Here is a 20,926-nt window from a genome sequence, read left to right as displayed (position 1 = left end):
TACATTGTTTCTGGACTACTTACAAATGCACATACATGTGTGTATAACAACAATACATCTGCCTATTTTGAACTTGAACCGCCATCGCTGGAAGAATATTTTCAATGAATGTATTTTTTTTCTAAATTATTGTAAATAATTGTGACAGAAGTGATATTGAATTTACTAAAAATGGTATAATTATTTATAAATTAAGTAAATAACTGTTTCCATTTAAATTCAAGAAGTTATTCATTTAAATATTTTTATTGTAACCATAAATACATTCATAAACATCTAACTGTAATACAAGAGAACCTTTAATAGATTTAAAGAAATAAAATGGTTCCAGTTTAAATAAAAATCCCGGAAGACTCTTAAACACTTACCTGTATATAACATACAATGTATATACCAACACTCAAGATACACCTGCAATAGAACATATATTTAGTGTATTTTTAAAATGTAAATTATTGTAAATAATTGTGACTAAGTGATAGCTGAATTACCGGTATTATGTTAAAAATAAGAAAGTAAATAAATGTTTCTATTTATTGATATTGAAAAAAATGTATTAATTATATTTTATTAATAGTGTTTGCTCATTCATATAGAAACAAAACATCTTTGATTTAAACTACATATTCTTTGGCATCCATGGTAAACATTCAAGATAATAATTAATAGATTGAAAGAAACAATGGTATAAGTATATATAAATAAAGGCATGCATTAATAAACACTTAAATATATATAAAAACACTAACAAACCACTAACAACTATAGTAGAAAGTATATTGCACAGATTAGCACAATAAAAAATAAAAATATCAAGGATCTAGTTTTTCTTTTCCATGGACTTAAGAAATGCCATGATCAGTGTTTGCGTTTGCTGGTTTTGCTGTTGCAAGAGTTGCTGTTGCTGAAGTAGTTGCTGCTGCTGAAGTATTTGTTGTTGCAGTTGTTGCTGTTAAAACGCCTCAAATCGTCTATCCCTTCCTCTTTTTTCCTCTCCATCTCCTCCCTTCGCAGTTGCTGATCCATCTCCATTTTCTTCTGAATTATACTGAGGGTGTCATTCCACTATTCCTCCTCTTTGGTCCATCAAGCCTAAAAATAAATTTACAAAAATAAGAACTAAACTAAGGAAGAGGGGGATAAGAAACACTTTAATCTGCCTCTACATTTTACATAAATTTGGCATTACCTTTTCCGCGTTTCTCCAAATGTTTCGCATGCACGTTTTCTCATTTCTGCACCATCAGCCTTTTTCTTCTCTTCATCTCCTCTTTCCTTTGGTAACATTTCTATATCCTCCTCTTCTTGGATGAATTCTTCAATACTTTCCCTTATTTGCTTTTCCTCATCTGTCTCATTGGCTGCCTTTTCTTTGTTATTTTTTCCTTTCACCTAATCCATCAAATTAGATATGCGATCTCGCACTGCCCGCCTGTCAACTTTGTATTCACAGGCCTTAATTGCATCAGCAACAGCCTGCCATGCCTTTCCCCGCTCAGTTGTGCCCTTCTTGGACTGGAAAGGTCTAGCCAAAATTACTTCTCCTATTAGGATCTGATCCTTTTGGTTGTCCCAGATCATGCTGAAATAAATAATAAATATAACTAGAATTTAATTCGTCACTTTGACGAATTATAGGTGATCATTTTTATAATTTTACTGAAATTAATTTTTTTTACATGCACGTACGTTAACATACGATCAGAAAATGTTGATTTATGCCATCCTATTATACGCTTATAGTGTTGAGTTGAGCCTATTATATGCCATACAATATGTACAGTATATAATGTATATCTATATACAGTGTAGCATAGGTGAAATTACCGGACACACATCATGTTCTAATTTTTTGGTATGATGGAATTATCAAAATAAACTCGAAGATGACAATTTCGAAAGATAATGAATTGAGCAAATAAATATAAGAATTGGAAGAAAATTTGGCACGTAGAAGCGCTGTGCGCGCTCTTTGAAATTTGTATAACTTTTACGAAAAGATGAAAAAACTACTTTTTAACTTCAACTGGCCATATGTTAACGTCACAACATCCGATAGGCTTGATTTTTATATGAATTCTTATCTACATTTCATCAGCTTTCATAATAAATTATAATCATCAAGGTAACCTTCAATTCTGAAGAGCTGTAAGATATTCAAATTTATGGCGAAGGTGAAATTACACGACCTAAGTTATTCAAGTTTTTACGCTTGATGACGTTATCAAAATAAAAATAGTGGCAACTCATGAGAAAGTCAATTAATTGAGCAATCACATACTAAAATTTGAGCGAAAATCGTGCACAAAATAACAGAGATGCGTTCTATTGAATGTGATAAAATATGACGAAAGAGAAAAAAAACTTAATTTTAGATTCAAGTGGCCATTTGATGACGTCACAACATTTTGTACGTAAAATGTGTACATGAGTTCCTATCTACAACTCAATGGCTTCCAGAATAAGTTAAAAAAAATTGGGGGTCATCGTGCATTCTGAAGAATTATTTTCATTTTAAAAATGCCTTATTTTCACCATTTTCAGCACTTTGATGCAATTAATTTTCCCATTTTGTCATTTTTAACCTGCTCGTATAGCGTTATTTTAAGTCGGAACAGACTCAAATTTAGTGAATGTACTAAGGATGGTGAGTAGGTTACGATTTGTTAAAAAAATTCATATTTTTTACGCATTTTAAGAATTGCGCACGCAAAAACGCATTTTTGCGCAGTAATTTTTTGAAACACGCAAATGGCCTAATTCATGCTCTAAATTGATCAAAACTTAATTTGGAGCTTTTTAAATTTTTTACTCGCAATTTCACGTGCATGACCTTGAAAAATGTAAGTTTTTATTTGTTAATATTTTTATCCTTCACCTGAAGTTTACGTATAGAAAATTTTATTGATATGTGATAAAGAGTTATGGAGATATAATTGATACTGTGATTTCACAAAATCGCGTATTAATGACGTCACGGTTGAGTGATCACGCTGAAAAGCTTACTATGGTTAAGTTAAAGTATTTAAAAGACATTGTGAAAAATTTGTGATCATTGACATTTAACTTTTTGAGATAATTGTTACACAAAAAGAATAATAACAACTAGACATGTAACAGTGTAGAATAGGTGAAATTACGGGACCCGCTATTTATTGCAATTTTCAACATGTTGACGGTTTTAAAATGAAACGCGAAGGTAGCAATTTCGGAAGAAAATTATCTCAGCAACAACATATTAACGTGTAGAAGAAATTTGAATACGTGAAATATTGATGCGCGCTCTTTTAAATGTAATGAATTATGACGCAAAAGATGAAAATACGACCTTTTTTATTTAACTGGCCATATGATGACGTCACAACATCCGATTGGCGAAATTTTTACATGATTTCGTATCCAATAGCTTCCAGAAAACGTTTTAATCGTCATTATCACATTTTATTCTTACGAGCTATAACAGATTAAAATTTACTGTAAAGATGAAATTAATGCCACACGTAATTTAAATTTTTAGGCATGATGACGTCATAAAAATTTAAATATTTTTAACTCATGCGAAAGATAGTTGATTGACCTAGACAATATAAAAATCGGGGTGAAAATGGAAAACGAATAAGTGGAGATGCGCTCTATTTTATATTCGTGTGGCCATAGGATGACGTCACAATGTCCGGTTAGCCATATTAATACCTGATCCGATATCTACAACTCATCATCTTCCAGAATATGTCATCCACAAAAAGTTGACCTGTAGTTTAGAAATTACGACTGTTTAAAAAAAGGCATATTTTTAACGGATTTTTGAACTTTTTCATCAAAAACGCGTTGCGGATAACCAATAAAGATTTTGTACAATAACAATAGGTGATCATTTTATGATCATTTTATATCACCTAATAATAAAAAAATATAACATAATTTTTGATAGTGTTTTTTAATGTAATATTTTCTCATCAATTAATTCAGTGTAGGAGTTTTTAATCTAATACTAGCTAGGGTATCGCAGCTAGGCCCTAGGCTAGTTAGTTCGATTAGGCCACTGGTTTGCCCTAGGCTAGGCCGAATCTCTAAGCCAATTTTTAGGTGATCATTTAGAATAAAATGATCACCTATTGTTATTGTACTTGCATTAAAATATTTTTCTTCTTTCTGTACACTTTTTGTGTAACAAATATCTCAAAAAGTCAAATGTCAATGATTACCAAAATTTCACAATGTCTTTCAAATACTGTAACTTAGTCCTAATAAGCTTTTGAGCGTGATCACTCACCCGTGACGTCATTTATACGCCATTTTGTGAAATCACATTATCAATCATATCTCCATAATTCATTATCACATATTAATAAAATTCACTACATGTAAGGTTCAGGCCAATGGTAAAAATATTAGCAAAGAAAAACGCATGTGCACGTTGGGTCATGCGCGTGAAATCGCGCATTAAAAATTAAAAAAGCTCAAAATTACGTTTTGATCAATTTAGAGCATGAATTAGGCCATTTGCGTGTTTTAAAAAATTACTGCGCAAAAACATGTTTTTGCGCGTGCGTACATAGAAAGCGTAAAAAATACCAATTGTTTGTACAAATTGCATTCTACTCATCTTTCTTAGTACATTCACCAAATTTGAGTCCATTTCGACTTAAAATAGTGCTATACGAGCAGGTTAAAAATGACGAAATGTGCACATTAATTGTACAAAAGTGCTAAAAATTGTAAAAAATAAGGCCTTTTTAAAATGAATATAACTCTTCAGAATGGAAGGTGACCCCCAATTTTTTTAACTTATTATGGAAGCCAATGAGTTGTAGATATAAGTGTATATACACATTAGACGTACAAAATGGTACAACGTCATCATTTGGCCACATGAATTTTTAAAATAGGGTTTTTACCTCTTTTGTCATAGACCACCATATTCAACAGAGCGCAACTTGTTTATCTGTGATCGATTTTCTTTTAATTTTTAATATGTTCTACCTCAACCAATTATGTTACTCATGAGTTGCCAATATTTTCATTTTTAAACGTCATCACGTATTAAAATTTGAATAACGGTGGTTACGTAATTTCACCTACAACGTATATTTGAATAACTTACAGCTCTTCTGAATTAAAGTTGACCTTGATGTTTGTAACTTATTATGAGAGCTGGTAAAATTTAGATATGAATTTATTTAAAAATTAGGCCTATCGGATGTTATAACGTTATCATATGGCCAGTTGAAGTTAAAAAGTATTTTTTCCTCTTTTTCGTCAAAGTTATACACATTTTAAAGAGCGCGCACCGCGCTTCTACGTGCCAAATTTCCTTCCAATTGTTATATTTTATTGCTCAATTCATTATCTTTCGATATTGTTATCCACAAGTTTATTTTGATGATGTCATCAGTGCCAAAATATTAGAACATGATGTGCGTCCATAATTTCACCAATGCTACACTGTATATACTGTACATAATGTATATGGCATATAATAGGCACAACTCAGAACTATAAGCGTATAATAGGATGGCATACATGAACATTTTTCGATTGTATGTTAACATACGTTCATGTTTAAAAAATATTAATGTCAATAAAATTATAAAAATGATCACCTATAATTCGTCAAAGTGACGAATTAAATTCTAGTTTCATTTTATATTTGGCATCACTGATCTAGAGCACTACATTAATGAACATTCATTTAATATGCTATAGCCTAGTCTATGTTTGATTACAATAAGTTAAACTAACGACTGATTAAACTGCTTTACCTTTGACGATACTGCTTCCATCGTGTCCTCCATAATTAAAATGAATGTTCGTTTCAGACAGGACGCTATTTCTTCTCACTACCGTTTTCAAATTTAGCGCTACGGTGAGTCTTAAATTTCTGCGCATGCGTGGATCACATTTCGTTTCGAATTACCATACTGAACTACTTCCGTACTACAACGAAAGCTCTCTAATGTCTTTGCCACCGCAGTTTGCATTGTACTTGCCATGTAACAGCATACGGATATCTGCCTCCTCATGGTTGCATTTTAATTCTGGAATCTCATCACAGTTAACTACTAGACAGGCAGCCCAGAGACATTTGGTTAGATGAGCTAGGTACCAATATCTGACTATTTAAGTGTGTTGGGGGTCACTTGATGTCAATGAAAATGGGAGTCTGCCGGGTACCCCCTGCTGCGTCTAGACTGGGGGACCCCGAAACGTGCTAAAAAATCGGCCCCGGTTAGATGAGAGAGATACCACCTAATTTTACCACCATGGGATGCCCATTGGCATCCTAATACCAGTATCACAAACGACAGACTTTTTCTCTGCTGCAAAAGGCCCGCCAGACCCCCCGAAAGGAGGGCCTAAAATGGGGTTAGCATAGATGAGTGAGGTACCACTCAAAATTAATGCCAAATGAACAAGTTGTGTTCATACAATACTAAATGGATAACAACAGACTAATTTTCTGCTGCAACGCAAGTGCCAGACACCCTAAAGTTAGACTAGAGACCCCCCTTCCCCCAACTAGCCCAGCTTAGATATTGTAGATACCACCAGCAACCAATGTTATATGATTTAGCACATTGTAAACAATACTAAATGACCTATTACAGACTATCTGTACACTGCCTTGGCCCTGGCAGACCCCTCTAAAGTTAGACTAGAGACCCCCCTTTCCCCAACTATCCCAGCTTAGATATTGTAGATACCACCAGCAACCAATGTTATATGATTTAGCACATTGTAAGCAATACCAAATGACATCTAAAGTTCGACTAGAGACCCCATTTACCCCAAGTATGGCATAGCTTAGATATTGTAGATACCACCAGCAGCAAAAAAAAACCACCTAAAACAACATGTTTAATTGAATAAAGTTTAACTTTAATCGAACTAACACAAAACAATTGAAAATATATCACATCAATGACGATAAAATGACCATTACCATTCTAAAGGGAAAAATAGTTTTAAGAGTTTCACTTAAAACTTATATAATCCAAATATATATAACAAGTACGGATTCGGGTAAATTTAGCATTCCTGCTAGATTTGTGAGGATCTGGAATTCCTTGCCTTTGAATGTCAAAGATACATTCGTCTGTAACTCTTGCGACCTATTTTAAGAGAAAGCTTAGTAATCACCTTATCAAATTCAGGATTGTAGAAACTTAATCAAAAGTGATTTGATTAATTAATAGTTGGTAATTTTAAATGCTGTATATCATAATCTTAATCCTGTATTCATATTTATATATATAAATCCAAAGGCAAATAACTGAAAAAATGACAATGCTGTGGGTATCAGTGGCTGGATCTCAATGGAGATACAAAAAAAAAGCGAAAAGCTAAATCAAAAGGATAAAGTAAAACAGCCAGAAACGTTAGCAGAGCTTTCGGGAAACACTAGCCCTTTATCAGTGCAAGTGAAGGAATTTGGATAACGTCATAGTATAAGAACTGACAAGTGCTGCCTGGGTGGACAGGAATAAATTAAATACAACAAAAGGAGACAGGGTGGAGTCTGAATAAGAGTAGAAAACAAAGAAGGTAGCTTGGTAGAGATATAAACAATTTTCGAATGAAACTAATAAACAGGTTAAATGGTGGTTAATATTGAAACTTAAATTTTGGTAGTCATTGGAATAATTTTACCGACCTAGGAGTATGTTTCTAATGTTAAGTACAAAATGTTTTGTGGTTTTAAGTTGTAATTCTCAGTGATTTTCTTTGTCTTTGCGAGTTTTGTCGCTCCATTTGACATCATGGAATATTGCAATAACTCTGAAATTTGCAATCGAGTGACCAGCTGAATTAAAATGTTCGGCTACAGGTTGATCAAGCTTTAATGTTTTGATAGCTTATCTGTGTTGTGTCATTCTCATACGGAGAGTGTTTTTTGTTTCTCCGACGTACTGTTTGCCACAAAAATTACAGTATATGAGATAAATGACGTTTTTGGTTAGACAATTAATTGATTGTCTTATCCGAAAAATGCGGCCAGTTTGGTTACTCTTAAATTGTTCAGTAGAATCAACCAATAAACAAGTTTTGCAAGATTTGCCGCAAAGGTGACTGCCCAAATTTTGGCTGTCATGAGAGTTAATTTCACTCTTAAATTTGGATCTGGATTTTTAGGTGGATTCCAGGAACTTTTTGGTTTAAATTTGTTAAAGTTGCCTTCGTTTTGCGTGGTGCTGCTGTCTGAATCAGCAAAATATTCACGTAATCGTAACCTTCTGGAGAAAGACTCCATATCCAAAGATAGTTGTTGTGCGCCGACCTGCCTTGGTTTTGGCCAGAATTTAAGTCCTCAGGAAAGAAGTTTTTTCTCTCCTTCGGAAAGTCGACAATTAATTTCAACAACTGAATCAGAGGTGTTGCTCTGATTCCTGTTATAAGTCCCAACGAACCTTTTGCAGGGTTTCCTAAAAGCCCTGAAGTCATCCGAAGGTAGAGTCATTTGTGTTGAAATGACCAAGTCTGCAGGTAGACCAAATTTGTGATGTCCCCTTCAGGCCATTACCGTTGATTGCTTACGGCAATCATTGGCGATAATCCTGAGTTTGTTTTGAAACTCAGATGCAGGATTCTAGAGTGAATTTCAACGTCAAACTCAGTGAGGATTTTGCGGCAATTGCCAATTTGGATCTCATTGAGTTGACAAGCATTTTTGTAAAAGATTATACTAATTTTGTTCAAGTACCTTTTTTAATAGATACAGTACTACATATCTACATAAATAAACTACATAAAAAAAAATTATATATATATATATAATTTTTTTAAAAATATTTTTTCGATCGAGATACGGTATTGTTCAGTCTATCTGAAGATCGTTTACGTGAAACACCGTGATCGACGTCCGTGTTCCATCTACTTTATAAAAATATATATTCGCTCTTGATTCCAATTGAGCACTTTTGCAGCCTAAACGCATCTATATAAATATATATATATATATATATACAGGATTAAGATTATAATATACAGCATTTAAAATTACCCACTATTAATTAACCAAATCACTTTAGATTAAGTTACTACAATCCTGAATTTGAACTAGAATTTAATTCGTCACTTTGACGAATTATAGGTGATCATTTTTATCATTTTACTGAAATTAATTTTTTTTAAACATGCACGTACGTTAACATACGATCGGAAAATGTTGATGTATGCCATCCTATTATATGCTTATAGTGCTGAGTTGTGCCTATATGCCATATACAATATGTACAGTATATACTGTATATCTATATACAGTGTAGCATAGGTGAAATTACGGGACACACATGTTCTAATTTTTTGGCATGATGACGTTATCAAACTAAACTTTAAGATGACAATTTCGAAAGATAATTAATTGAGCAAAAAAATATAAGATTTGGAAAAAAATTTGGCACGTAGAAGCGCTGTGCGCGCTCTTTGAATTGTGTATAACTTTGACGAAAAATATGAAAAAACTACTTTTTCACTTCAACTGGCCATATGTTAACGTCACAACATCCGATAGGCTTAATTTTTATATGAATTAATATCTACATTTCATCAGCTTTCATAATAAATTATAATCATCAAGGTAACCTTCAATTCTGAAGAGCTGTAAGATATTCAAATTTACTGCGAAGGTGAAATTACACGGCCTACGTTATTCAAGTTTTTACGCGTGATGACGTCATTAAAATGAAGATAGTGTCAACTCATGATAAAGATAATTAATTAAGCAAGCACATACTGAAAGTTGTGCGAAATTCGAGCACACATAACCAAGATGCGCTCTGTTGAATGTGATAATCTACACAAAAAGATAACAAATCCTAATTTTTAAATTCAAGTGGCCATTTGATGACGTCAAAACATTTTGTACGTAAAATGTGTACATGAATTCATATCTACAACTCAATGGCTTCCAGAATAAGTTAAAAAAATCGGGGGTCATCTTGCATTCTGAAGAATTATTTTCATTTTAAAAAAGACCTATTTTTCACCATTTTCAGAACTTTTGTAAAATTAATGTGCGCATTTTGTCATTTTTAACGTGCTCGTATAGCGTTATTTTAAGTTGGAACTGACTCAAATTTGGTGAATGTACTAAGGATGGTGAGTAGAATGAGATTTGTAAAAAAAATTCATGTTTTTTACGCTTTTTAAGTATCGCGCGCGCAAAAACGCATTTTTGCGCAGTAATTTTTTGAAACACGCAAATGGCCTAATTCATGCTCTAAATTGATCAAAACTTAATTTTGAGCGTTTTAAATTTTTAACGCGCGATATCACGCGCATGAACCTACGTGCGCGTGCGTTTTTATTTGCTAATATTTTTACCCTTGATCTGAAGTTTACGTGTAGTGAATTTCATTATTATGTGATAATGAATTATGGAGATATGATTGATAATGTGATTTCGCAAAATGGCGTATAAATGTCGTCACGGATGAGTGATCACGCTGGAAAGCTTATTAGGATTAAGTTATATTATTTGAAAGATATTCTGAAATTTTTGTAATCATTGACATTAAACTTTTTGAGATAATTGTTACACAAAATAGTGTACAGAAACAATAAAAAGAAAAAAAAAAAAAATAATAATAAAGATTTTATACAATAACAATAGGTGATCATTTTATTCTAAATGATCACCTAATTAAGGTGATTACTAAGCTTTCTCTTAAAATAGCTCTTGATTCCAATTGAGCACTTTTGCAGCCTAAACGCATCTATATAAATATATATATATAAACACAGTAGGCAAAGAACATTAATTCTAAACCGCCCAGTGATATACTGAAATTTAATTAATTAATTTGAAACGATAAAGATGAGGAAATCTGTGAGAATGAGAAAAAGTATATATATATATATACAGGATTAAGAATATAATATATACAGCATTTAAAATTACCCACTATTAATTAACCAAATCACTTTAGATTAAGTTACTACAATCCTGAATTTGAATTAAAGTGATTACTAAGCTTTCTCTTAAAATAGGTCCAAGAGTTACAGACGAATGTATCTTTGACATCCAAAGGCAAGGAATGCTAAATTTACCCGAATCCATACTTGTTATATATATTTGGCTTATATAAGTTTTAAGTGAAACTCTTAAACTATTTTTCCCTTTAGAATGGTAATGGTCATTTTATCGCAATTGATTAACTTAATCTAAAGTGATTTGGTTAATTAATAGTGGGTAATTTTAAATGCTGTATATTATAATCTTAATCCTGTATATATATATATATATATTTATATAGATGCGTTTAGGCTGCAAAAGTGCTCAATTGGAATCAAGAGCGAATATATATTTTTATAAAGTAGATGGAACACGGACGTCTATCACGGTGTTTCTTCAGATAGACTGAACAATACCGTATCTCGATCGAAAAAATATTTAAAAAAAAATTATATATATATATAATTTTTTTTTTTTGTGATATATTTTTAATTGTTTTGTGTTAGTTCGATTAAAGTTAAACTTTATTCAATTAAACATGTTGTTTTAGGTGTTGTTTTTGCTGCTGGTGCTGGTGATATCTACAATATCTAAGCTAGGCCATACTTGGGGTAAATGGGGTCTCTAGTCGAACTTTAGAGAGGTCTGCCAGGGCCAAGGCAGTGTACAGATGGTCTGTAATAGGTCATTTGGTATTGCTTACTATGTGCTTAATCATATAACATTGGTTGCTGGTGGTATCTACAATATCTAAGCTGGGCTAGTTGGGGGAAGGGGGGTCTCTAGTCTAACTTTAGGGTGTCTGGCACTTGCGGTGCAGCAGACAATTAGTCTGTTGTTATCCATTTAGTATTGTATGAACACAACTTGTTCATTTGGCATTAATTTTGAGTGGTACCTCACTCATCTATGCTAACCCCATTTTAGGCCCTCCCTCGGGGGGTCTGGCGGGCCTTTTGCAGCAGAGAAAAAGTCTGTCGTTTGTGATACTGGTATAAGGATGCCAATGGGCATCCCATGGTGGTAAAATTAGGTGGTATCTCTCTCATCTAACCTGGGCCGATTTTTTAGCACGTTTCGGGTCCCCCGGTCTAGACGCAGCAGGGGGTACCCGGCAGACTCCCATTTTCATTGACTTCAAGTAACCCCCAACACACTTAAATAGTCAGATATTGGTACCTAGCTCATCTAACCAAATGTCTCTGGGCTGCCGGTCTATACTCCATTACACTCTGATATGGCGTGGCAAAATTCACCATTTTGTTTTGTCCTATTGGTGTAATGCTTTGCCCATTTCTTTGTAACTTTTCCAATTCTCTTCATAACAGTATTGAATTTCATGGGGTCATTCTTCTGTAGATCTCGTAAATACTGGCTTGTGAAATTCCTACGGAAGGCCATCTTTCCTTCTGCAGCCATTACCCCCAAAGATGGTGCCCTTTCCATTATGTGAGCCCAGTAGCCCAAGTCATTCTCACCAATTTTATTGGACTTTTTCATGTCCTTTGTTTCTCGCCATTATTGGCCAGGCATCTCTCCACTATACTGCCCTCTCTCAAGTTGATCGGCATGTCTTCTCTTAAATAGAACCTGTAAATGGGTACACTGTGCTTGAAGAACTTGTTTGGTCAACTCATTAAAGTCGTCAGTTTGGTTGATGTACAACATCAAACACAGCATCCTTCACGGGTTCCACTCTGACATCTGAATCACTGACAGTAAAGACACAAGACAAATGTTTGTCTAGCAGTGGCGTAGCATCCTTACTCCAGTCCCCTAGCTTATTGTAGACATCCTGTAAAGTCTGTCCAAGTTGGAGAATATATTATTTCTGTTAGCTTCCAAAATGGCTCAGTCACTTGTTTATGAAGAATGCCTAGGGCTTGTACGCCAGCTAGGAGCTGTTCACATTGAATGTCAGCCAAAACAGCTTGAAGGAGCTTATTTTCTGCCTTCACCCAACCATTCAGGAACAGGTCTCTTAAGTGATGTCGGTGGTAGAAGACAGCTGCTGCATTGCTGAAAAGGACATTGAACCGGTTGGCTCTAAACGGAACGACTTTGGTATTGGGATGTTGTTAATTATTTTGTAATTCCGAAATCCAGCAATGCAGCCTGATTTTTGGTCACCACCGGGTGCTACAGCATCAGACACTGTTCTAACAAGACGTTGAATTGCAGAATCAGAGTGTTTCTACGAATAATTACCATCTTTGTCTTGAAAAATTTTAAGTCTCTCTACACCAAGTTGCCCAAATTTACCACGCCATGTATTTTCCAACTCCTTCATCGCTGCATCACAATATGTGGCTGCCCCAATGAGTGTGTGTAGATTGCAGAAGAAATGGTTCATACAACCAAGTTGGAGTTTAGATTCTTCATATAGATTTCCCCACTGTTCTTGTAAATCAGGTAGTATGCTCTTTCTATAGGCTTCAAGTTTGTTATTAAAGCTCTTCTGGGTTGCAGCCTGATCTCCCATTGTGATTTTAATCTGGCTGAGTTGTTGGCAGCTACTGACGAATTATCATCAGAGATTACATCTCCTAATTTGTTCATAATAAAATTGAACGCATCCAGCTGGGTTTCTGAATCCCCAGAATGAACGTCTAGTAGACCCAGTGTTCTTGTTCCTCTTTCTATTGTAATTTGGAAGCCAATTACTTTATTTCCATCTCTTGAAGTACCATCACTATGAAGGGTGGCATACTTGGTTTCTCTTAATTCTTCAGCAACCTGAATAGTTGACGCTGAATTGCAATCTTTAAACCTTGCCATTCTTTTGGTAGGTCATCTACAGAAATATTGAAACGACCAAATGAGTTAATCATCCGTCTTGCACTGACACCAAGACTTGCCATGGACATATATGCCAATTTTACGTCATTAGATAATTCTCTGGAGTGGGGTCCCATTTTCAGCAATGGCTTGTTCTCGGTCCGGAGCATGTTCAATTCATTAGACATAATATATAAGTTGCTATTCAAATGCTTAACTTCCAGTCTGCACTCAGTTAGCTTCCGTTTTAATTGGTCGGTGTTGGACCTTGGTCGAGAATTAATAGATTTCGATTTTAGGGAAACAATTGTACGCCGAAGTGATTTGATCTTTTGCTTTTGCTTGGTTAACTGGAAATCTTTAGCCTTCAAATTTCGTTTTAGCTGTCGGATGTTAGCATTTAACATATTAACTTTATTTTTCATAGTGAGGACATTTTTGTCTTGTTTCTTATTTTGATCCTTCAACACAGTTAATTTTTTTTCAATTGTTTGGAACCGTCATTTAACATTATATGGTTTGAAATTAACTTCCAGATTGTTTAACTGTTCAGCCCGGTTTTTTAGCATGGCCTCTCTCTTCTTGCGTGTTTTTCTTCATCACTCTCACCAGTCTATCTCTTTGTCTAAGATGATGCATGATAATAGAATGCGCCATGTTTAATTGTTTTACTTTCGATTGATTCTTAGTCAACTGTTTTTTTAGGTTATTCTTCACTCTCTTCAACTTTATATTGGCTTGTTGTAGCTTGGCAACAGCCTCTGCCTGAGATTGATGGTCGTTTACACGTTCATTAGGAAATTCAAATATTGTCTTGTTTTGGCACCTATCGCCTAGGAGAATGCGCATCCATTTGCCAGTTGTAATTAAGGGTTGTTTGGTTCGTCTCCGGTAGATGTTAAGTTCAATGATCACTGATCAGTTATCTTTGTTTTTTCGATTGAGATTGGTTGACCAGTTAATTTGCTCACAGTGACACCAATCCTACTGCATTCATCTCCAACATATTCTGTAAGGAAAAATATACATTTTACATAACTAGACCTGTGTCCGATTGGCAACTGCGGTAATATGCAGTGGGCAAGCCGATACAAGGCAAATAAAAAATAATTTAAAAATTGGGCATAGCTCCGCTGCTTTAAAAACAAGGCCAACAGCCATTAAGTCGCGTGCTACAATGCATAGTGATACCGGACCGACAGACAGACCGACAGACAGACCGACCGACCGACCGACATAGTAAACTATACTGACCGAAATTACTGAACATATTTAAAAATGTTGAAATGTTTAAAAACATTTATATTTTTTTAATTTACACGTGCGTAGCCTGTCACTTTTGACGTGCTCGTATAACGTAATTTCGTGTTGAAAAGTAAGTCAAGAAAACAGAAATCGGGCAAAAAGAGTGCGCAATAACATTTAACGCGCAGTGCGCGCGCAAAAATCTGCGCACTCATGGCAATTTTGTAAACGCTTAAAATTGCCTGAAACGTACTCTTATTTCATCGAAAATAAATTTTGAAAATTTTAAGCGCGCGTACGCATGCGTTACATGCGCTACGCACGTAATTGTATTGCCATATGATGATTTATGCCCTGAAATTTATGAGTACCAAATTTTATTTAATTGTGATTCATGGTTGTGAAGATATGATTACAAACGTGATTTCGTTAAATCGTGCGTAGACCGCGTAATTTTTTAATGCGCACCGTGAAAACATAACCACATCGATTCCTGGCCATAAGGAATATTCTGTGAAAAATTGACTTAGCTAGATTAAACTGATATCAAGATAAGGTCAGAAAGCGATAAAACGCATAGTGATACCGGACCGACAGACAGACAGACAGACCAACCGACCGACATAGTGAACTATAGAGTCGCTTTCACGCGACTAAAAACAGTTAACATTAAAAAATGGCAAAGTCCCCAACAGATTCAATGATAAAATAATAAATAAACACAGCACTACTACTTAGTTACTTGGGTCTAGCCTAAAATTAATCATTAATTAATTTTATTTATTATTAAAAAAAAATTAAATTTATTATATATATTATAAATTATATTAATTAATTAATAATATCATATAAATCTATTTTTAAACTTAACGTAAGTCTGTACGATTTTAAATGTAAACACCAAATTAATCTGAAACCATTATTACTGTTTACCCATTCTACGAATGGAACGATCCGCAACCATAGCCCGAAAATACGGCCGGAGTAGATTGATTGTAAATACTTAACTATTGATCATACATTATCGAAAATCGGACAGTAGTAGTATTACATTATTCTGTAACTAGTACCGAAAACTAAATTGGAATATATTAAGAACTTTTTGAGAAATTATGGTACTAAGAAGTTTGAGTACCTCCGGGATTTTTTAAACGATCTCGTGCTGCGTGTCAGGTTAGGGGTTTCCTACACGCTGTCATCCCGGCTCAATTATTAAGTGTGCACTAGACCTAATAATACCATATTATTACTTTTTTACAGTTAAATAAATAGTTGATTGCCAATGTAAAATTTTGGACTGTTTATAGTATACTGTGTTTCCAAAAAGGTAAGTAAAGTTGAGAATGTCTCAACATTGTGATTCTCCTAGTACTATGCTAGGCAAGTTAAGTTGAGGCAAATATAAAGTGATTGTTGCAGAGGGAGTGTGTGTGTGTGAAATAGATTTAAAACAAAGCATAGGGCGGAGCAATGATATTATTAACTATTGAGTTGAATAATTGCTAATCCTTGTTACACATGAACGTCATGAGAAGACATTACTTGTACCAAACAAATGTTATGACTACTATTTTTACAAACACAGAATCTTCTCTATTCCCAGTCATTGTCAACATATTTATGGACAAATCTGAACAACTAGCTCTATTAACAAATATGTAGCTGTGATACGACATTTTCATAATACACTTTTTGGTACTGTACAGTACATTGAGATTTTTAAGTGTAATGAGCTATATAAGAATAAATTGAAATAATCATCTGTCAACGCAGCAGTAGTTTCCTACCAACTTTATTACAGAGGAACTAGAAAAAGTAGTGGTACATGGCAACAAGAACAGATCTAATAAAAATGATGACATAAAAAGCACTTCGTAAAAATGACATTAAAATTTAAATAGAAAAGATGAAAAATAAATATGTTGCATAGGAGAAACAAGGTTTGCAGAACACCAAGGGATTGCCAGAACTGTGATGAACTCTCATAATTGGAGTTTGGTGGATAATATGCTTAGCTACAGATCCCAAGGTCCTGGGTTCAAATTCTATCGGATGTTAGGATTTTTCTCATGTGACAAAACAACTCCACTTCCAAAGACTTTTTGTATGTAGAGCATCCTGTGACTTATGTTTATTTTGTGAACTGGATTTCTACCTTTGAGATGGATAGTGAGAATTAATTCGCTTATGGTTATCCTTGGCAATTTGCCTTAAGTACAAAAAGAAGTTTACTGGGAAGATGTGAATTCACAAAATCAACACAGTTCATCATGATATTGTTTTTTTCATCTTCAGTGATATGGCTGTACATGTTTACCTGGGATTAGCATATTCAACTCATAGATGATAATGCCATTGCTAGGCTAATCATCACACCCTGCCCTATGTGAACTTTGTTTGTCCAATCTCCTTGGTTTATACACTGTCAGTCTTGTGATGACCAATTGCCTTAGACTGTGCTCATTTTATTTTTGCCTGAACTTGTTAGCATTAATCCAGAAATGTTGGAAATTCTGAACTGTACTCATTCCTTTTTGGAAATACATGGCATACTGCGGAACTTACTTTGCCAGTGTTTTTCACCATTAAAATCATATCTGTATTCAAAATTTAACATAATACAAGAATGATTGATATTACATCCCATGGATTGAAAAATCATGTGACTTATCAGCTCACTACTCCCATGTAAAAAGACAGCAGTATTTCACAATTAAATTTTAAAAATTTCAAAAATGTTGATTAAAACACCAGTACCCAAAAAAAATGATCTAGAGCATGTCATAAAAAAAACATGCAGCAGGGACGAATATATTTTCACTAATTTTCCATTTCCGAAAATAAAGGTAGCTATTGAGAGTCAGGCCCGTAGCCAGGGGGGGTTTTTATGGTTCGGGGGCGAACCCCCCTTTACAGCGAACCCCCCCTTAGCCGGCTGCGAACCCCCATCCCCGACATGCCCAATACCTCACTCTTATCTCCGAAAATCCTCCAAATACGTGCCCCACAGTACAAAAAGTTGTTCGTAAACTCATTCGTGAATAACGACCCAAATACTTAGTGTCCGAACCCCCCTTGACAGATCCTGGCTACGGCCCTGAGAGTGCTCTCCTCTTATTTCTTTAAATGAAGTTTGATGACTAATAAAGCACATGTTATAGATATTTATAAATAATACAAAACTTAATTGGTCAGCACATGTCCCATACACTGGTGATGTTCACTCAAGTGTATGTGTTTAATTACTTTCTTTATGATAATTTGCTATGGTATTGAAATACCTGTAATTTTAGCTAATTGTGTTTAATTAATTATCTATATAAATTATATTTATTGATTCAATCCTGTTAATGGGCGAGTTTGGTCGCTGTTGGAAGAAGATGAAATAAAAAAAAAAATATTAATTAAAATATTCCAAATAAAATTTCCTTTTAAATGGTGTGTTATTTGGTTTATTTAACAATGTTGTAGTAATTTAGAATGATGGTGAATGTGTCCAAGCGAAAACCATATGCCTCTCATTGTCACTCAAACGATATTCTCTAGGCCGGTAGACCTAAGCCCAGACCTTCATTTAAAAGGAACGTAGGTAGGCCAGAATCAATTCAAAGTGTGCCAAAAGTCAAAAATGGTAATGTGACAATCCAAACTTTTAAATATTGTATTAGGAAATATTAAATTATATAAATCCACTAATAATTTTTATTTCATTATGTACAAGTCCCTTAGATTTTTGAACCAAGGTCTTTTAACTTGTCAAAATTGTAATGAGGTATCCTGTTGTGAATTGTTTACACAGACACAGCAGGGTCCTTGTAACACAAACCTGCTTCATTTGGATTTCTATACACTTTACAGTAGTATAGTGTCTAGGTGGCCTTGTACCACTGGACATCAGTGATTAAGTGGTCATAAATCATCAAAATTGGTGATTAAGAGGTTTTATACAACACCTAAATAAATTCCTGTCATTTGATTGGACGAATGTGGGTCACATAGCGTGCAATAGTACGCACTATTAAACGATCGTTTAATAGTACCTTTTTTCGTGTACGAAAAAAAAAATCTTTTTGCGTTTGGAAAATATTTTGTTTTATACTATTGCTTTTGAAATACAACATCACCACCTATTTTGTACTTTTGCGGCGATTTGAATGTTATGATGACTGGTTTTTCGCGATGGAAGTACATTTCTGGAGAGATATATGTACTAATTTAGATCAAAAAGGCATTTAAATTAGTTTTAGATCGTTTGTAGGATTTTGATTAATTAATAGGAACATCTCTACAAGACGTGGAATCGTTGGAAAAACCATAATTAGCCTAGATAAATTCCAATTGTCTGTCAAAGTTTTGCCTTTCAGCCAAGCTAGTACTAGGTCTAGCCTAGGCCTGTTAGTATTACCCGGGTAAAAAAACGATCAGGATCCCCACCGGGAATTATGTTCGGGATTCCCGGTGGGATTTTAAGCAAATCCCACCATCCCACTTGAATTTAAAAAGAAAACGATCGGGATTTCCGGAAAGATCCCGCTGAGTTTGCGTAAAATCCCACCGGGATTTATGGTCGGGATTTCCGCTGGGATTCGTACAATCCCATCAGGATCCCACTTGAATTATATAAAAAAAATGATCGGGATTTTTGGTGGGATCCCGCTGGGATTTGCGTAAACTAATGAAAAAAATTAATCAGGATTTTCAGCGGGATTTGCGTAAAATCCCACCAGGTTTCCTGCTGGGATTTGAGTAAAATCCCACCGGGATCCTACTTGAATTAAAAAAACTATCGGGATTCCCGTTGGGATTAGTACCATCCCATCAGGATCCCACTTGAATTTTAAAAACACCGATTAGGAATCCTGATTCTTTTTTTTTCGGGATTCTCGTGACATATTGCATTTTAAATAAATTATTTTTAAATCATACTATTACTGTAATACACACATCTCGTCATCAATGCTTGAGCGTATATTTGAAATGTTTTATCGCTCTTATTTTATCATTTATTTTTTTGACAATTTCGGTCCACACTTGCTCCCTTTGTCCTGGTGGCGTTTGAATATGTGAGCTGAAATAAAAACAATACGACGGTTAAATCCCATAATGTTGTGTTGTGTTTTTATTTACAGTGTTTAATTATTGGCCATGCATAAGATGCATTACAATGATACAGTAGGCCTATAATATGAGGCATGGCATGACAAAATCAGCGAGTTTGAGTGGATATATTCTGAATCTATATTTGTCAAGCTTTAAAATAAGAGGTCATTTGAATTGACCAAGTATTTCATGAGATATGACCATTATTAAAATATATATTTTTAAGCATTCTGCAAACTGAGTTTTGAGTAAATCGACTGTGAAGTTATTGTTGTGGAAATCGCCCCGTTAATTACTGCACCTAATCAAATGGCCATAGCAACCATAATGTTCCCATTGTTCAATTGTTATGAAATTTTCAACATTGAAAGATACACAAACAATAATTAACATATCAAAAATTAGAAATTTTATTGCCTTTTATTTTATTATTTCTTAGTAAAAGATTTACTATAAAAGTAAAATATTGCAAGTATATGGACATTCATTTTAAAGAAACTAAAATAAAAGAAACCATGGATGTACTAAAGTTGTATTTATATAATTAAGTTACGAAAAATTAAATTAGATTCAACTTTTATATAAACACCACTATTTCTAGGATAATGTTTTGCCTCGGGTGTAAATCTGTACAGACATTACATTTGAGAATCGTGGGTGGGGTTGCATTACTCTTACTAAACACCATTATTGTTCATAAAGACCATTGTGTCTATGCTAATTTTTTGGCTATCTCTGATTGAAAGACAAGATTTGAGAATCTTGGGTAGGGTTGCATTACTCTTACTAAACACCATTATTGTTCATAAAGACCATTGTGTCTATGCTAATTGTTTTCGTAACTTTGAT

The 20,926-nt window shown here is 34.2% G+C and overlaps 1 protein-coding gene and 1 pseudogene across 1 annotated transcript in view; both read right to left on the bottom strand.

Annotated features, from left to right (window-relative positions):
• LOC144852502 (mitochondrial 2-oxodicarboxylate carrier-like) overlaps positions 1-20,592 on the bottom strand; it is a 163,414-nt gene extending 142,822 nt beyond the window's left edge. Inside the window, exon 1 of the mRNA XM_078710344.1 lies at positions 20,582-20,592. The gene's annotated coding sequence lies outside the window, so the exon portion shown is untranslated. The remainder of the gene's footprint in view (positions 1-20,581) is intronic.
• Positions 1,091-20,926, bottom strand: part of LOC144852510 (uncharacterized) — a 167,215-nt pseudogene continuing 147,379 nt past the window's right edge.

Source organism: Antedon bifida, chromosome 9 (assembly GCF_963402885.1).
Source record: "Antedon bifida chromosome 9, ecAntBifi1.1, whole genome shotgun sequence".
NCBI lineage: Eukaryota > Metazoa > Echinodermata > Crinoidea > Comatulida > Antedonidae > Antedon > Antedon bifida.
Note: the sequence above shows the minus strand (reverse complement) of the source record. Positions and strands in the feature narration are given on the sequence as shown.